Here is a 20994-nt window from a genome sequence, read left to right as displayed (position 1 = left end):
TTATATTACTTAGTCTACAGACCTCAAAAATGTTCTGAACCAGATTATACATGTTTACACAGGGGTACCCTTCAGATTGTAATTATACATATCTGTTAGTGTGGCCCATTTCATAATTTTTAAGTCACAAAAGCAAGGCTGAAAGTATTTTGTCACAGTCTGTGTTGTGTAAATGCAGATAAATATAGAATTAGATATAAAACTCAATTCAGAATTTATTGGAATATTTTATTTTACTGCTCTGAATATTCTCTATAACTATTCCCAGAATTACATATGTACATAGTTTGACTTGAATACCTTTTATATTACCCTTTTAGTAGATTCAGGTGTATTTTATATTTTCATTAATGCATTAATGTTGGTTTCATCTCAACACTACTATTTGCTTTTCTGATACCTTGTTTGACAGCTTGCAAATGTGCTATTCCCCCAATGATGCCCTTATTTACAGTGGGTCATTAAAATACTCATAGGGATACTGAAAAAAGTATAATACTTGGTAAATTTGATAACTTTAAGCATATACAAAAGAAATGCTGCTTCAGATAGATCAGTTGTGGAATTATATTTTATTTAACAAATACTGTGTTGAAACAGAAAGAAAGTATCTCACATATATAGCCCCAGTCTTCACTATGAGGCCAAAACAGATGAAAACAAAAGTCAAATATCTCCAGGGGAATGTGACTCAGAAATTTACTCTATTTTATCAGCAAGAAAACTATTTTCCTTCCCCATAATGGCTGACCATCATGCCCCACTTCTACATCACCTGGAAATGCCACCCTAATGGATACCCACTGTACCCTTCACTGAATGGTGTCTCTTCTCGGAAAAGTTCTGCTCTGAGGATGCTTCAGATTCCTCACGTAGACTTTCACGGTTAGTTTCCCCACCAGACAAGCAGGCAAGATGAGCTTTGCGGATAAGCCATTCTCTCTCTCTCCAGTGAATGACTTTTTTGCTCCTGCCTGTCTATACATCAAGCATCTGAGCCACTAAATGAAATAGGGTTGCCTGGAACATAGTCAGGGCTTTACCTTTCTTTGCCACTGGTGTGGTATCTTAACATAAAGAAAAATATCTGATGGCAGGCCAACAGGTAGTATATGGATTGAAATTTTAGGGCACAATGCCCCAGATTTTGGGATTTAACATCCTCTTAAAAGTTTCTTACATCTTCCATAATTTTCCAACCGATCAATTAACTCACAAAGCTCATATGCAAATGCCAGAATCTCACATTCATGGTAAAAAAATAATTTATATTCTCTATTTCATCACTTCCAACACTATCTGGGTTACAGACAGGTATCAGGGTGTAAGTGAGTTTTTACAAAGAGTGCTGACATTACTCAATGGGCTTTGGTATAGGAGAAGAGACAAGGTGCACATGGTACTCATAATCTGCACAAACAAAGTCATAACTATTCTTGCATCCCAGCAGCTTCTGTAACCCTAAAACTTATATATATATATATATATATATATATATATATATATATATATACACACACACACACACACACACACACACACACTCTTACAGCTACAGACAATTCTGAGTTTTCTAATTTTACCTTCCACTTGTCTTTGCTATATTGTAGGAAATCAAAGACAAAAACAAAATCCCACAAGGACACAGTAAATCTATTAAGTGACTGTGCAGAAGGAATTGAGCCTGAAAGTCACGCACTGTGAAGCAGGAGTGGTTACCACTACACTGCTGTACCTTTGATGTTAAACACTTAATGTATGCATGATGCTGTCACTGAAAATGACTGTTAGACTCCCTGTTATGTTCGTGCCAGTTACTTCCAAACGCTCCCCTCCCCCACCTCCAGTCATCCCATAAAGCTGCAGCTATTTAATACATGTGAAAGTAAGATAACAATTATTAAAAAAACAGCAAAAATGACTCAGGACACTGGTAATTTAGCACTTTCGTTCATTTAATACAAAACTTCCTAAGATAACAATTATCTTTAAATAGGGATGCAGCAAGTGAAATACGAAATGTGGGAAAATATTTTCAGAATAAACTTAGTCCTTATGTCTACTTCATATACTATCCCTGTGGTCATCTGAATGTGGGACAGTCAATCAGATAAATAATTATGAACTGAAAATGATTAAACCGCATGATTACAATATCACAAAATCAGCATAACAAATCTCAATTTATCAGTGCAGGAGTTTATGTTATGTTTCTTTCTGTTTGAGATCTCTGTTATTAGTAGTTCAACAGTTGAACAAGGAATGTACCACTTGGGAATAGTCATTCACTAGAGTAGAAATGAAATAAATAAATGATATATATATATATATATATATATATATATATATATATATATATATATATATATATATATATATATATGTTATCCTTTCTGAGCACTTTTAGCCAATTAAAATATGTTACAGCCTGCTAAATATGTCTGCAGGGATTATAGTGTAAGTTATAATGCACTTTTTAAATATTAACTGTGAAACATTACAGTGCCCTAGAGTTAAATAACTATTTTTAGTTTGGATTTTGTGAGGATAGAGCCTTCTTTGACTTGAACAAGATTATTATAACCTGCCCATGCGAGTAAAGACAATATATGTTACCTTTTTCATTATCTGTATACACTTTCATGAGTACTGTTCCATATACTTCTTACGTTTTAAATTAAATAAACTAAGTTCATTGTTTGATTAGTATTTCAAACACATCAAGTTATCATTTAAACTCTTAAATCATTATAGTGAAGTCTGTAAGTGTGTATAATCACAGTTTATGATTATGTTAAAACATCACTGAAATCAAAGAAAAAGTAAAAAAATGGACAGATTGCATATCTTAGTGAACTAGAACTGTGTGCTTATTACACTGCTAACTCATTATGATAATCACTTTTTTGTACTATATAAAGCCTCCTGACTTCCATTCACACTGATTACTAATAGTCCCAGTGGGTATGGAACATTAATAAATTAAATTTGTTAGCAAAGTAAGACCATTGGACATACATAACGTTGAAATGTTCGATAAAAAGAATATACAAATACCTCAACATAAATTCCCAGAGAGAGCACATCATAGGTGTCACTCCTATCTGGCTACCACTAGATAGAAAACACATATGTCAAATTATTTTACAGGGCACTAGATACAGTAATATGATCAAAATAATAATCAATGTATTATGTTTCTAGATCTTCCTTATTTGTAGTCTGACAATCATAATGACATAGCCTCAGCTGTCTATTTATTTAGTTAGGTAAGGCAAAGCGTCCTTACCAGCAAAGTTATATACACCAGCTCTGAGATCGCTTTACCTTGGAGAAATATAAATATTGTGAGAAATTGCCATCTCAGACATAGTATATGCAAGTATGTTTTTTCAGCCATTTACTCTCCATGTTATGGGACTCATTGAAGTGGGCTCCAGCACTTCAAATGGTTTCCCACTAAATAAAAGTAAATGCCTTTAAATTTGTTAATACTCATCATGCCATCTTTTTTTAATATTGTGGTACCATTAGCATTTCTAATTTCAGAACAATCAATGTTTTTTGTCCTGGAACCTTTTGCTTAAGAACCTTTTAAAGTAATCTGGTTGTTTGGTACTTTAAATGATTATTTAACTATTATGTTCACTTTCACAAAACAGTCACTAAACTTCCCATCACAAACAAGTCAAATTATGTGCACTTATGTTTTTCATATATTGTTTCAGTTCAGAATTGTTCTGAAATAGGCATTGCACAGACTTGCAAAAAGTAAGTGATATTTCATGTCACATAGATTTGTAATGAATAATTGGCCTGGTAAGTAAAATTTTTAACAGCTAATACAATTGGTGTTATTTGTTTGGATTTTCTGTAGTAAATGCTATTCTTTAATACTGCATATACATTCCCTTTTCATGGGCAAAATCTGGCAGTACTATCTGCTTAAGTGATTTACTCAACATTCACATATCAAATATATATATATAAATACAGTATAAATAAAATCATAAGATAGCTTTTATACATTTATCTAAAACAGTCTGACAGACATAGCATGTAATGAGGTGATACAATACTATAATAATACTAAAATATCTAATGTATTTTACAATGTCATATTGGATTAATAATAATAAGTAATGAAATAAATAGTAAAAAATAGTAAATAACTCACCTGTTGATTCCAGAACAGCCTGATGAAAGAAGCAGGGAAGGCAAGCAGCAATAATAAATCCACCAGGTCCACCACAGTTGTTGCCTCACGCTCTTTGTCTCTCTTGTGCCAAAAAATAAAAAAAAATGTTTATAATTGTAAATTTGTACTGTTTAACAGGAAAAAAGGTCACAATAGGTCCAACGCCGAAAACCGACTGACTGATTCTCGCTCTTTTCCCAGGACATAAAGCCCAGGAAGAAAGCGACAACCAATCAGCAGCATTTGCCCAGCAAGCACGTCATGACGTGCCTGCGGACGTCGCAGTCCGAGCCCCTTCCATGTCTATGCGGTTTGTGTCTCAACCGCATAGACTTCTGGGGAGTTCTGGGCATCACAATGATGCCTTCTTTGCTCCCCCGGGCTGCAATCAAAACATTGCAGCAAGAATTAAAAAAAAAAAAACGCTGTTGCGCTAGAAGCGCGCAATGCGCATGCGCGTAATTTCGAGTCGCGGACTCGAAATTTAAAGTTTTAAAGAACAGATTTTAATTTTTTTTTTTTTTACATTAAAAATAAAATAAACTAAGTACTCGTCTGTCTAGCTGAGGGGGCTGCAGTCCGGCAGCCCGATGCCACGAGCCGCCCCTGCTTATGATTATCCTTGACAAGGGATGCAATTTTAGTTTCATAATTTGCTTTAGGAGAATTGTGATTTTCTTGTTTAGGCTTAGGAGGGAACTCTTCCTTTGCTTTTGGACAACAGTTTTTCCCTCTTGTTATATAATCTGTGTATGTAAATCCAAATACCGCTCCTTAGGATAAGAGTCTCACTGCCACCAAACACGATAAAATATAATCCCACAAATATCCAAGCAGTAGAGACATCCATGCAAAGCAAATGAATGAGTGATGAACCAATTGTTAAGAAAGACCAAAAACATTTATTGTGCACACTGGTATGCACTTTCGCTTAGAGCGTCTTCAGACCATAGACAAACAAACCAACATCATGTAACACTACATTCATATACTTTTCTACAGCCAATGAGAATCATTTCACAATTAAAACAATTAAAGCAGCATCCAATCATAGTAAAATACTTGGTCAAAAAGCCACTAATAAAGCATGCTAACCTATTAAAATAATCATAAATAATAAAACAAATAGCAATTTCATTATATTAGAAAATTGCAACTCATATAAAACATATAAAACCTAAAACATTTATAAATACATTAGTCAACACATGAGGGTACCATGTAAAAAATATATATAATCAATATATATAAAATGCATGGGGGAATATGGATGACACTATAGTATCTATCTAAAGTGTCGCCTCCTTTATTTATCTAGTATGTAGCCTCTTTGATTTTAAAATGGGTTTTAATGAGGCTCTGTCATTGAGGCCTCTATCTCTGTCTGCTCTAAGTCTTAAAATCCATTTTACCTGCCTACTCTCTGTGTGGTTCCTAATGTCACCTCCCTAAATATGGGGTTGAATACTATCCATGACCATAAATTTGAATATATGGTCATTCCCTAACACTAGTACATGCTTAGCTAATGCATTGTTGAGTGACCCTGTCCTAATGCTGTACATGTGTTCCCTCACTCTATTTCTAAGAATACAGTCGGTCTTCCCTACATAGAATGAATGACAGGTATCACAAACAGCAAGGTACGCCACATGTAGTGTCCCACAATCAGCCATGAATTTAAAGGTATAGCCTCAACCTATATCTGGATGCATGAACACTCCACTACTGTCTAAAAGATCACAAAAATGACTGTGCCCACATGAACGTTACCTAATCCCTCCGACCTCACCAGGTCAGGTCTATTCATATGCCAAGAGTCATTAACATGGGTTGTGGCTCTTTTGATCAGTCTTGTTTTCCAGATAAATATTGCAAAATCCTCCTTAACTCCATCTCACAGGATTGTGTTTCTGGGATGCCTTATAGATTATTATCTTAAAAAGCCTTGTTAATACAAGTTAAGATGAATCTTTATCTGGAATGTTTCCTGAACTTCTCCAATCAGTCTCAAACTTCTGCAACAGAATTTCTCTGGATCCTATGTTTCATTGTTTCTATGATTCTCACGATACCTCTTTCCAGATTACTTATGTGAAAGTTTGAATATTTTTTTTAAAAAAACACATGGAATCAGCATTTACTTTTCCTGGAATTTCAATTTCCAGTTCTGGGCTTTATAAAAAGGATCTGCATTGTTGGAGACAACAAATTCAACTGGACCTGTGCTAACCTTTTCTTTCCTCAGACCCCAAACCAATCTGTCACCACAGATTTATCAGATTGCCTGGAGAAACAATTTCCAAAGTGGAAAAAATGCAAGGCCCATAGAAGTCTTCAAACAGACTAAAGCAAATAAAGCTTAAAAGCGACATTGGTTCTGATCCATGCCTTGAAGTCTCTCCATCACCTTTGGTCCCCAGGACCCTTTCAATTGATTAAAGACAATGCCACACTTATGTGGTATAACAAAAAGCAGAGAGGTACAAGGTCTATCCCCTATGCAGGCTGGTAATGATAGCTTGATAGCTGGCTTTTCAGCTTTCTTTAACCCTCCAAACATCTTGCATTTCATTAGAGCAAACAATAGTTACAGACAAGCTGAGCAGAACTAGGATATACCCTCACAAATGCAAATTGAATTAAGATTCTTCCAGGAATTCATCCAGTTGTGGGGACACCTCATCTATATCTATTTGCCTCCTTTCAAAATAGATGAGTAAGCAGGTCTTGCTTCAGGACTCCTTGCAAACAGGCCTAGAAGAAAGATGCAGTTTCATTTCCTTGGAAGGAAATGCTACTTTATGTACTTCCACCCTTTCCACTGATATTCAGGATAACACTGAAGATTCAAAATGATATTCCAAAAATAAATGTGATGACCCCCTTTTGGCCCAGGCCTCATTAGGTCTTCCTTCTTAGGTAACTGAGTATGAGCAGATACCACAAGCTTACATACAGACTAAATCTACTCACACAGGACAAGGGGAGTTCAACTGATTACCTGTAAATTTCAATTATAATACCTTTCAGGAACTTATTTCTTGAGAATGTATATTAGGCACTAAAGGAAGTAAGGACAACTGCTACTAGAAAATTCTATGTTGGTAAGAGGAAATGATTTTTAGTTGGTTCCTAACCAATAACCAGGGACCCATCTGGGATTTTTTTATCACTGTTGCGCAAACATTTGAGCATGTTACTTTGCTTTGGGCTTGATTATTCCTCTATAAATGTTTATCTTGTGTTCATTTCAGAATATCTGCTCATGGATCCTCCTCTTTCTTCTCTGTTTGTTGTGAAACAGTTTATGAAAGGAGTTTTACACTTGAGACCTCATTGTAAATAGGTTTTGCCTTATTGGAATGTCAGCTATGTGGTAGAGAAATTGACAATGCCAACTTTTTATCCTGACCATTAAGGTGATTTAAGGTTCTTGACTTGGAAAACTGTACTCATTATTGCTTGGACATTTGCAAGAAGAGTATCTAAGTTGCAAGCTCTCATGCTGGGTGAACCCTTTCTGGTTTTCCATAGTGGAAGGGTCTCTTTAAAAGCAAACCCCTTATTAATGCCAAAAATGGTTTCAGTTCACTTTGAATCAAGCCATCTGTCTCCCAGTTTTCTACCCAGGATCTAAAACCAAGAAGAATAGAGTCTGGATATTCTGGATGTGCATAGGCAGCTGAGGTACTACCATAACAAAACTAAGCCCTCTAGAAAAAAAATGAGCAACTATTTTTCTCTTTTCATGGGGTAAAAAAGCATATCCCGTGTCTAAAAAGACATTTTTTAGGTTGTCATCAGCTATTTTTTCCTACTGTGGCAAGCCTTTTGAAGCACCATCAAGGTAGATTTGTGAGTTATTAAAGAAGTCATATATTTAGTCAAGGGAGAGAAGATGTGAGTAATTATCTATATGGTAGAATATGAATGTTTTCTTTGGAAGAAAAATGCTATGCCAAACTAGGTTAAGAGAAACTATTTTGGAATTAATATTCTCTTCATTGGATTTATCTTCAGAAGATGCACCTAGGTTATTGTGACCATATGAAGTTAGTAGGAATCAGATATTCTAGCATTTTAATGAATGGTAAGGCTAGTTAAGGAGGTAGTAGCCCTAATCACAGTTATAGGCAGCCTGCTTGGAATTACAGATCATGCGGAAGATGAATATAGAACTTATGTGAAAAAAGGCCTATTGTAGACCTGCTTTAATTACAAGTATCTGCGTTCCACGGGTTTCAAACAATGATAAGCTGGTGGCAGAACTGGAGCAAGGTCAAATGTGGTCCTAAGCAGGGTAAACGTCTGCATCACTTCCAGCCATACCTAAATCCCACAGCCTTGCTGTCTTTCTCCAATTACCATAAAACACTGTTCACACCTGTCATTGTGCATACTATTCTCTTTTTTACTTTTACAATGATCACAAAGATCTGAGCTTATTTTAAAAAATGTTATTTAAAATTTTACAGCAAAAACACTGACAGCCACTTCCTAGCAAAACATCTAAACACTGAAAACAGACTGATCATAAGCAAGTAAACTTTTCTTTTCTTTTCTTTTCTTGACACTCACATTCATTGAAAATGCATCTGGCAACTCATTAAACTACAAGACACATGTTAGGACTCATTGTCAAATAACACAGAGTGAAGCAGTAGTGTCTATGTGAAGGATGCAGGAATTCATAAGATAAATGTTCACTGCACTTCTTATGAAGGCTGAGGGAATTCAGCCCTGCACTACAGAAGCAGTGCATGGCCTTACTCACCTGCAATATGTACCAGGCAGACTGTTATAGTCTAACACACTGAATGCAACTCCTGCATGTCTGCAAAAAGCTAAATTAATTAAGCATGTATTTACAGTTAAAATATTAAAAGTGAACTCATAGACCTAATGATATCCAGTTTAATGCACCAGTCAATGTCAGTGGAGCAACAGGAAGCACACTTACCTTTGTTGCAGAGGGCTGTGGGTTCTATTCCCACACCAGATGGATTGATTGCTGACACTGCAATGCAACATAAGGATGGAGGTGCACTCCCAATTTTATCATCCTTTGGACGAGACCTTAAACCAGGGTCCCATAAGCTTGAGTTGGTGGTAGTTCAGGCAGATGTAAAAAAAATTCATGGCACCTACTAAAATGAGTAGGGGAAGTTCACTGATGCATTGGCCAAATTTCCCATTGCAGTATAAATACCATCACAAGTCTCCCCTGAAAAGAAGACATTAGCCTAATGAGACTAACCCAGTCAACAAAAGGAAAAATAAAATAAATCAAATAAAAAAAAAAATCACACCAAATAAACATATGGTAGACAAAGCAAGGAAGCTGGATCATATCAAAAGATCACAGTTTATATAATGATGCTCCTGTTTATTGCAATCATTTCCTTCTTTTTTACCATAACTATTGTGGGCTGTAGGAAACAAATACCCACACATGCACACACACACACACACACACACACACACACACACACACACACACACACACACACACACACTGTATTACTCAGATATCTTTTTGAGAAAAAGTGAATGAATACATTCATAAATAATGGGACAGAAATGTATCTCAAATATCTGCTGTCAAAACCATACAGGGGAAACCATTGCAACCCTCCTCCATCTGCCCTTTCAGCTTCTAAGCTCAAAATGATTCAGATATCAGGATATTTTAAATGTTTCTGTTATATATCTAGAAATCTGCTATATTAAAAGTCTGAAATGCATGAGCATCATTATTGCTAGACATCTTCACTTTTACAAGTAATGGACAAAAATGTCTAATGAAGGGACAAAAGCCCACATGTTAAATATTAATTTTGTTTTATTTGTTAAACAAGTAAACTCTTTGTACAGTGTCTCTTTTAAAGAGAGACCAAGGAGTGACTTGCTCAAAGGCACAAAGTAGGCAAATGGAGGTGGGAAGATTCAAACCATGTGCTTTGGAATAAAGAAAGCAATTTGCTAACAGTTCAGAGCCTTACATGCCAGACAACTCTAATAAACATGAAATACATTTTTTGAACAATAACTATGAAACTCTAATGACTATCACTATTGGCTGACCGTTATCCTCAGTGATTTAAGCGATTTAACACATTATGAAGAATTCAATGAAGGTTTGGCAAGTAATACAGTAGAGTAAGTCTCTAAGCTGTCATTGAACTACTCCCTGTAGTCTAGGGCACATAGCTTCATTATTTCTAGCACCATTTGCCTGCTGTGTGAATCTGAGCAAGTTGCTTAACCAGGCAATGTTTGGTTAAAAAAAAATACAGCATATGTATTTTGATCTAGCTAAAGGCATTCCTGCAACACTGTTATTTTTGATTGGATAATTGGACTGGTTTCAGTTTCTCTACATTTAATAGCCAGTGTTTTAAACCAGTTGTACGTATTTACTCAAGCTGTTCAAAGCTGCAGTGCTCTGCTGTGATATTGGAAAAAAAGATAAGCGCTTATTTTCAACTGTTTCTGCATGTAGGTTTTACTGTACATCTGTGTAATCTATCCAATTGTTTTTTAGTCTCCTTTTTTGTCTGTTAGAGCTGAATATCTGTTACTGTTTGTGACCCTTAGAGCTTGTAGTGAAATCTTTTGTTTGGAGAGGCCTAGCTGTTTTCTTTGTGGCAGAAAGAATCTGTCTAGTTTGATCTAGCTAAAGGCATTCCTGCAACACTGTTATTTTTTTATTGGATGGGGTGGGCTGGTTTCTGTTTATCTGCCTTTAATAGCCAGTGTTTTAAGCCAGTTGTACTAATTTGCTCAATCTGTTCAAAGCTGCAGTGCTTTGCTGTGGTACTGGAAAAATATAAGTGCGTATTTTCAACTGTTTCTGCACTTCTGTTTTACTGTATATCTGTGTAACTATTTTTTTTTTTTTTTTTGTTCAACCCACCCAACTGTTGTGGTGGTCTTAAGTCTTGGTGGCGTTGAGTTGCCCACCTCCTGTATAAAGTTGATACTGGACACCCTCCCCCAGTCACATTACATCAGTTCAGTCTACTGTTTATAGTGAGAACTTAGTAAAGGCCCATCCCCTTTAGCTTTTGAACCTTGAATTCCATCATTATCTTCTGTCTCTTCACTTTCTACTAAAAAAAAACTGTACCTCTTTCTACTTCATTTTGCTACTTGTGCCTAAGAGTTCAACTGCATTTAGTTTGCCATATTTATTACTACTTGTTGGTAGCCTCACTAGATTGATGACAGTATTTCTCTAAATTGCTGCTTTATTTGTGATGTCTGTTACTGCTGTCATTTGTGAACTACTGTTTCAAAGCAATCTACTGATTAACTATATTTCATTGCTGTCTACTGCAATTCATTACTGTCTAACTGCATTTTACTACATTTTGTTGCTGTTTAACTGTATTTTTTTTATATTGTGAGTTCTATTCTGTTGACTATAAGTGATTAATCTGTGCTTCATTGTGAGTTTTTTCTAACTGAGTTCTTAACCTTAAAATTGAGTAGCATAGTCTAGATACAGGTCTGTGGCATACAGAGTTTCAGCTGCATGTTTTTAACCCTTTTTGAGGTATTCCAGCTACAAGTTTTCCCTTAGTAGCACTTGTGTTAGCATCTAGTAGTACTACTCATATACCTTCCTCTCTTTACCCTCTTATCTCTTTCAGTTTCTGACAAATATGGATGGACAATTTCCTACATTTTCTCCTGCCAGTCTGGTCAATATGGGCATGCATAGGCAATGTAGCAACTGCCTCTTGTACACAGACAACCCTCTACTACTACCACCTAGGAACACAATTTGTGAGAGATGCAAATACATCAAGCACCTAGTGTCATTGCTCTCTCCCCCACAAACCAGTGTATCGGGCACTGAGAAGGTTGGCAACAAAAACATCACACCTCAAACACCACCCACACCTACACAACACACTCCCACATTTGTGGAGGCCCTTAACAAAAGCATACCCAAACAAAACACACCTCTGAGGCATAAACGCACACAAACTCCACTGCTCACCACACTACACACCACACAATGTCCACACACCAGTGTCTCACAGCCACTAAGGCCTTAATATAAACCCAACATATTAGTCATAGGAGACTCCATTGTGAGACACACAGATGTGCCCCTCACCAGGCTGGATACAGAGAAAGTATGGTTAGTTGTTTGTCGGGTGCCAGAATCCGAACTATCACTAATGCACTCAAGTCTCTCAACAAGTACCGTTATGACTCTGTCATAGTCCATGTTGGAGTGAATGACTTCAGATGTACCTCCCTGAAATATATGATGAGAGACACGATCGGGCTCACTGAGTATGTGTCCCAGGCAGGTATGTCCCTAGCATTAAGCAGCATTCTACCGTCTCCCACAATGATGCCTCAATACAAACAGAAAATGATTGACTTTAACAACTGGCTTAGTTTCTGGTGTCATTCAAAGGGGATCCAGTACCTGACCGCCTGGGATGACATGATTGACAAGCCATGATGCTTTGCCAGAAATGGCCTGCATCTGTCTCCCTTGGGCTTCAGGCTCCTGGCAAAAGGATTTTGCCTCCCCAATAGTGCCTTTTTTAGGGAATGCCATGAGGTCGAAACTACCAACATGAAAATTTCATCAAAATGTAAATTAAAGGTCATGCTGCTAAACGCTAGGAGCCTAAACATGAAACTACACTCGAGCATGCATTTTTAACCCTGGAAGAAACTGATATTTGTGCAGTCACAGAAACCTGGTTCAAAACTGCGGAGAGCACCCCAGCCATACCGGGTTACACATCCTATCATTCATTTAGACCCCAAGCCTTGGGGATCAAAACAAAAGGAGGTGAAGTTGCAATATATGTAAAAGGCATGCACACCTTTAGGCTGGTCAAACAGTATGATGTACAGGACATACTCCAGGTGCAGTTAACAATTGACAAGTCCCTATTCAAATCATAGCTAGCTACAGGCCTCCAACTCTGACTCAAGATGCCCACTCCATCTATCTGGACCTTTTCAAATCTACCAAGATTCAACCCTTTTCCCTGATCCTGGGTGGCTTTAACTATCCAACCATAGATTGGAAGAAATACTCATGCCAAAACAAAAATGCCCAGAGATTCCTAGATTTTGTCAATGCAAATGCCTTGGACTAGTTGGTAGACACCCCCACAAGAGGTGAAAATATCTTGGACTTGGTATTAACCAACATGAGTAATCACTGCAATATCCCTACAGTGTCATCACCTCTGGACAGATCCGACCACAAAGCAGTCACTTTCAAAGTCACCATCTCCCACAACCCCCCCCCCACTAGCTAGAGTCAAACAAAAAAAACTTCTCCAAAGCTGATTACAACCTCCTGAAGGAAGGTATAAACTGCTTCACAGCCTCCTCTCCCTCCACAGAAAGGGGCACATATGTCCAGACTTACACCAAAGTACCATATTAAGCATTTATATAGCTTCATGGAATTAGGAATACCAGACAGGACAAAATCCTACTCCTCAAGGAAGAGTAAACCTGTCTGGTGGACATCTAAAATAAATAAACTTTATAATAAAAGGAAAAAAATTGCTGTCCAGGATGAAGAAGGAGCAGGCATCTAATTGGAAGCAATATCTCCTTGGCCTGATCAAGCAAATAAGAACAATAGTGAAATCCTTCAAAGCAAACTTTGAGTCCAAACTGGCCACATATACTAAAGACAATCATAAGGCTTTCTTCACATATGTCCACAATCTCAAGGAAAGCACCCAGATCTTCTCAGAACTGGTGGTCAAGGACACCACATACACAAACCCTGTAGATATAGCCAACCTGCTGGCAGACAGGTTTAATGAAAACGTCACTCCTCTGTCCCTCCTTTCAGTAAAACAGAACATCCCCAATGCCTTCACCCCTCCACTTATCTCTAGAGAGCAAGTCATCACTGCCCTCTCAAAGGCAAAATAAACAGCCTCCATGGGACCTGATAACATTCCAGGATGCATCCTACATGAACTCAGGCAGGCACTTGGAGCACTATTATTCACCCTGTTCAACCAAAACCTGAGTAACCGCTTTGTCCCAGCCGAGTGGAGGACAGCTACTGTCATCCCTTTGCACAAATGTGGAGCATCCACTGATCCAAGAAATTATAGACCCTTCAGCCTAATTAGCCTGATCTGCAAGACCATGGAGCGGATTATCCTGGACCTCATTAACAAGGACATTGGTAATCTCCAGACACTTGATCCAACACAGTTTGGTTTTGTCAAGGGGAGGTAATGCCTGTTAAATTTGGTCGACTTCTTTGAGACAGTCACCAAGGTCTTAGACAAGGGGAAGATGGTGTACACCATCTACCTTGACCTGGCCAAGGCCTTCAATACTATTCCACACTTGGGTATAATAGATAAACTCTGCCAACTAGGCATCAATCCATATGTTACCAGATAGGTAGCAAACTGACTTACTGATAGAACCTGCCTAGGAAAACTAGGGGAAGCCACCTCAAGTAGTAGACCCGTAACAAGTAGTGTACCTCAGGGATTGGTCTTGGGGCCTCTTTTGTTTGGGATATACTTTTCAGAGGTGTAGGCCAAATCTAGTGGGCTATGACTTGACCATGTTTGCAGGTGACTGCAAGCTGGGTGCTGTCATCAATTTCCCTAGTGATGTGGACATCCTCCAAGAGGGTCTCACCCAAACTAATGACTGGTACCAGAAACATGGACTCAAACTGAAAGCCAACAAATGCATCATCATCCCTTTTGGGGAGAAAGACATCCCCACAAAATATCACATTGATAATAAGGCACTAACCACACAATCAGTTGTGAGGGACTTGGGAACTCAGGTTGATAGCAAGCTGACTTTTGACCACCATATTGCTTCTGTTGTATGGAAAGCTTTCTGCGTGGCCCACCTCATTAGTAAAGGTATCTCATCCATGGATAAGGTGGTCATAGCATCCTTGTATTCTTCCCTTATAAGACCGATTATTGAATACAATGCCCCTTTTGGCATGTACCTCGCAAAGCACATGCAGCAACTGGATAGTCCAGAGATTCTTCACCCAGAGAATCCAGATTGGCTAAAAGCCCTGTCCCTCTACTCAGTCTCCTACAGACCTCTCAGAAGTGACCTCTGTCTGGCATACAAAGCAATCTCAGACCCCACCCTGATGGGATGGCTGCATATCTGTAAGTCAAGCTACACTCGAGTAACCCACACAAGAGACCTCAACCTGGTCTGTGGCATCAATAGGACTTGTTGGTGGGATAGATTTGTGTTCCAGAGACTCCCCATTTTGTGGAACAGACTCCTTCTCCACGTAAAGCAGAGTACCTCATTAAACCTTTTTAAGCTCAACCTGGATAACTGGATCGGGAACAGAAAATACACCCCTGGGATTCCACCTATGTCTCTGCTGGACAGTGGCATAGGGTGCTGATTTGTTGGAACATGGGCTAAATTATTGGCTAGGCTTGTAAGGGCCTCAGAACCAATAGCCTACTAACTTCCTATGATCCTATGAATGGGAAACTCTAATGACTGGCATTACTGAATGAATTCCCTCAGTGATTTATCTGAAAAACATACTTGTGTGGATGTAGTGGAAGTTGAGGAATCTTGTTTTTTCCACAGGTGCAGCAGACATGCATGCACTCATGTGTGCACACAACCACACACTTGCATGTGCCCACACACACACACACACACACACACACACACACACACACACACACACACACACACACACACACACACATCCACATCATGCTCCAATACTCTCATGCTGCATCACTTTCAATCTCACCTGAAATGTGAGTTTAAGATCCTGACATTAAAGGCCAGTACTGTTTTTGGGTTTAGTATAAGTTGGTGGCATTTTTTTCTAACAGTTAAATAAGCTGCTGCCTTTCCAGGATGGCTGCACACTGATTTGCAGCTTAATTTCAGCTCTCCCAATGTAAAGAAAAGAAATTGACAGATAAGAGCCTGTTTTAGTAAAATTCAGTTGCTAGCTATAAGTACACTGCCTAGATGCCAACAAAAAAACCTAGAGAGCCTGAAAGAAAATCATCTAGAAAATGTCAAGAGAAAACATTGACTGAGAAGAATCCTGTAGCTGTTCAGCAAAAAGCAGTTCAAGCTCTAGCTTTAGTACAAGAGATGGCTTCCAGTAATTTGGAGGAAAAATACAATTCAATTGTGCTCAGAGCTGATTAAAATAAATGAAAGTTTGAAGGACTATATCAACTTAAATTACAAAAGGCTGGAAAAAATGGAAGAATCTTTAAACAACTATTCAGATGAAGTGATAAAACTTCAAAAATCAAGAAATGGCTGGCTGAGTATGAGGCTGCTCAAGAAGACATGTTTCATAAAATGGTATACTTAGAGGACAGAGCAGACAAAATAAAACGAGATTTCCTACTGCACCCCAGAAACTAGAAAGACTGTATTCATTGTATGAAAGTACAAATTTGCAACTGGACTGATTTTCCACAACATGATTTTTTGAAAGAGCACATCACAGGTATTCTTCAAACCTGTCCAGGAAAAAGGAGCCAACACCAGAATTAGTAAAGATGCAATCGTTCAAGCAGAAAGAGTTGATATGACAAAACCTTGGTAGAAGGGCAAAGTATTAAAAATTGGAGATGGCAGAGTGTTTGCAGAAAATGGTCATTCACTGTAAGAGCTCATCTTTCTTAGCAACCAGTAAAACATTTCTGAAGACACAAAAGGCTCTTGAGATGTCTTCAGCTTCATTAGTTTAAATTTAATAACTTCTGTAACTTTCAGCAGACCACAATAAATTGGGATTGAGTTTTCCCTCCAAATAAGAGCACCACCAAGAAAATGGAAAGAAGCTACCTTGAAATCAAAATCACCCCTACAACAACTAGACACTATCCCCGGACACAAAAAGAGCAGAGATTGTCTTAGTTATTTTATTGATGGCTTGATGATAAGCATATAAAAGACTATCTATATGTAATGTATAATGTTTGCACCTGTGAACATGTTAATGTGGTTTGTATGTCTTTAGTGGTAATTCAGTAAAGGTATTGAAAACAATTATACAAGTTGCAATAACATCAATGAGTCCTTATACAGGAAGCTAAAATTTTCCTTCAGGTAATTCCTTTATCAATTTTAGCTTCAGTTATCAAGATATTGGTCTGAAGCTGATATCTATTGAAGAGATGGTTATATTATAGCCCCCAAGGGAGAATCTTCCAGTCCCGATGGCTTCCCAAAAGAACTATATGAAATACGAGGGAATATCACAGTAGATGGACTTATACATCATTTTAACACAATTTTTAGTACCACAGAATTTCCATACATTTGATAAAAGGCAATTACTTTTGAAAGACAAGAAATATCCTTCATGGCCTACCTAATGTACTTCAGCTCTGGTCCTTAATTTTGAATAAAAGCTTTTGTGGCACTTTTAGCATTACTCCTTGAAACAATTAAACAGTGGCATTATTCTATAGTGATAGAGATAGAGAGCTGACAACCCAATGAAGGCTTTCTTGTAGCTTCAAGTGACATAGGTTTCAGGTGAGGCACTGCTGGTGATTTCTATTGATGTTGTAAAGGAATCAGGTGATGTATAATGTCTTTGCCTTCTTATGATTCTGCAAAAAACGTGTATTTTTTTGTTAGTAGATGACATTATCAAGCTTTTTTTGTTTAATTTACATTTGATCAGTGGCAAAAGTGAAAGCAAGTAGCTACCATTCAAAAATGTGTTAATTTAGACATTTGAACATTATTCTGTTTTAGTACTTGTTTATTCAGGTCTATATTATAACAGCAAATGCTTAAAATAGCGAAAGCTGTATAATCAACCCTAAAATGTCAAAACTGCAAAACACACGGAAGAGCGATTTTTTTTTCCAGGGAAAAAAAATTGCTGCTCTGTAAAAAAAAAAAAAAAACACAAAATAAAGTGGGGGCACACTCCCCCTACTTAAATATACCAACTCCGTGATCGTACCACAGTGGAGGAGTTGGCAAAGTCCGAAAAACGGCCCAGTGATTTTTCTTCCCTAGGAAAAAAAACACGGTTCCATATGTTCAGGATTTCGCTGTTTCGAGTAAAAAGTGTTGATTAAACAGGATTCTCTATTTTTAGCATTCACTGATTTAATAGGGACCCATTTATTCTTGTAGGATTGCATTTGTGGTAACATATTTAATAAGTCCTTGAACTAATGCCTGTGGCTATTGTTTGGAAAATGTATCCTGCTGATTAAAACCTTTTTGTTAAAAAAAAAAAAAAAAATCAAATGTGGAAGATGTTTGGGGATATGATCATCATAGTAGAAGTTGCAATGATCACTCCCTGAAAGGTGTAGTTGTAATCATTCAAACATACACAAAACGTTGGCTGCTAAATGACAGCCATTGTAAGAAACTGTAACTAACAGCCATTATAGGTCCTTGATACAGTTTAGAAAAAGTTTCAGATAAAACTGTAGCAAAGAACTATATAGCATGCTTAAGGACTATAATGAGGTTTGCCATTGCTAGGCAAGCTGAGAGTTGCTGAGTGAAGGGTACTTAATTAATGCTGTTCAAGGCTGCCATTTTGCAGCAACTGCTAAAATCACAGTCAAAACAAGCTGTATGAGGGGCTCAATTCAAGTTGCCTTCTACTTGAGCATATCTAATATATATACAAATGCATGCTTTTATTTATTTATGTAAGTATGTTCTTCTATTTAAACTGTGGACTTCTGAGGTAACCAAAAGAAGGCACTGCTATTGCATTAGATAACCATGCTGTAGTCCTGAAGAAAAGCATCTGGGGGATGAGTACTACACTGAAAAGTGGCAGCCAAGTGGTCTGGTTCTCACCAGACATTAATAGCAATTAATTCCTTCATCTTCTTTCGGCTTTTCCCAGTTAGGGGTTGTCACAGTGGATCACCTGTCTGCTCATGATTGGCAGTGGAGTTTTACGGTGTTGAGTTGCCAACCCGATGCCAAACCTTCCACAGAAGGCACACACATGCACACACTCACACCTAGGGCCAATTTACAGTATCCAATCCACCTACAACATGTCTTTGGGATGTAGGAGGAAACCGGAGCACCTGGAGGAAATCCACGCAACCACAGGGAGGACATGCAGACTCCGCACAGAAGGCACCCCAGCCAAGGATCGAACCAGAGAACCTCTTGCTGAGAGGCGGCAATGCTAACCGCTGTACCACCCATGGCCACCCTGTTTAATAGCAATTAATTCCAATAAAGGAAAACTTTTAATATGCAGATGCAATGAAAATAGGATTCAAATACAGCTGACATTCCCAACAACTTTCTCTGCTTGCCTACTTGTCTGCCTATCTATCTTTTGCTGTTGTTGTCCCCCAAACACACCAGTTTCGTTAATCTCCAGGTTCACCAGAACCTTCTGAGAACTTCCTCAGTAACCTGCCTTCATTATCTGAAGCAGAACAGGCTGATTTAATGGACATGACTGAAGAATTTGTGGGTAAATGCCCCTTCTATCCATCCAGTCATTCACCCACAAGCCCTTTTTCCTATTTTTTACAAGGGTTGAGGTTTCACTTCAACAGTGACAATCATCTAGAAGTAAGCTCATACCACCAGTTGGCTAACCCTGCTAGGGTTGTTCTTCCACACCACACACATGTAAGCACACTCACACTTATGGCCAACTTAGAGTGTCCAATCCTCCTACTGAATGTCTTTGGAGTGGAGAAGAAATCTGCACACTCCACATAGAAAGCACCCCAGCCAGGGATCAAACCAGAGAACCATTTTCTGCTGCACCATGTGCCACCCCCCCCCACCCAATCACAATAAAATCACCTGATGGTCAGTGTATATATGTCACCTGCTTCTCAAAGTCACCACTCTTATTTTTCCAAGAAAAGCTGCAGCAAGATAAAAATCTGTTTGCTACATTTATTGCATTAGAGGACAGATTTGGCAGAAATGGAATAATGGCCATTTATACCCTTATTTCTTTATTTAATTTTGCATTTATGTATTATTTATTTATTTATTTATTTAATGTTGACTTTTCAGGTAAGAAAAGATTAACAATCTGGCAAAAATTAATAGGTGTGCATTATTTTTGGACATTATCTGAGAATTTAACCTTTAACTAATAAACAAACTTCAGCATTCCCAGTAGAAGTGTCAGTGGCGCATGGTGACTTCAAATCAAAGGGGGGCTGCAGCAGACAGCTAAATGTGTGGGGCCAATGGGAAGGGGTATGGTCAACTAGAAAGGGGTGGAGCTATGCTAAAAAATGCAAACACTGGGACATTAATTAAATACACAGCCTTGGGTGCCAAACCGTCATTATGAGAGCCCAATCAAGACAAAATGAATTGTAGAAGAAAAAAATATTTCAATGCATTGGCTACATGACAGCTTATTAATATCTGGATGTAAACAAAAAGGTTTTGTGGCATGAAAAATTAAATTATTTTTTTAAATGCCAGCCAAAATCAAGTATAAAAAAACAAGCAGCACTCAACTCAAGCCACTTCTCCTTGCACTGCAGTTCTATTTATAATTTATATTCAGGTTTATAAAAGTAGCAAGTAACATGCTGAAAGTAGCAATCTCTGTGATACCCCCAGTTGTAAAAATGTTTCTTATCTAAAAAAGACATGCTGTCTGACAACAACTATCTACTTGTTTCATGGGGAAAACAAAACATGAACAGCAAACAAGAAACAAGCTCAAGATAAATTGCTTTAAATGATTACTGCACAGGTTATGGACCACACATGATAGATTGGCATTCTGTTTAATTGATGGG

This window comes from Protopterus annectens, chromosome 5.part1 (genome assembly GCF_019279795.1).
Source record: "Protopterus annectens isolate FY-2018-M chromosome 5.part1, PAN1.0, whole genome shotgun sequence".
NCBI classification, from domain to species: Eukaryota; Metazoa; Chordata; order Ceratodontiformes; family Protopteridae; genus Protopterus; species Protopterus annectens.
The sequence above is the reverse complement of the archived record's forward strand: the minus strand, read 5'-3'. Positions refer to the sequence as shown.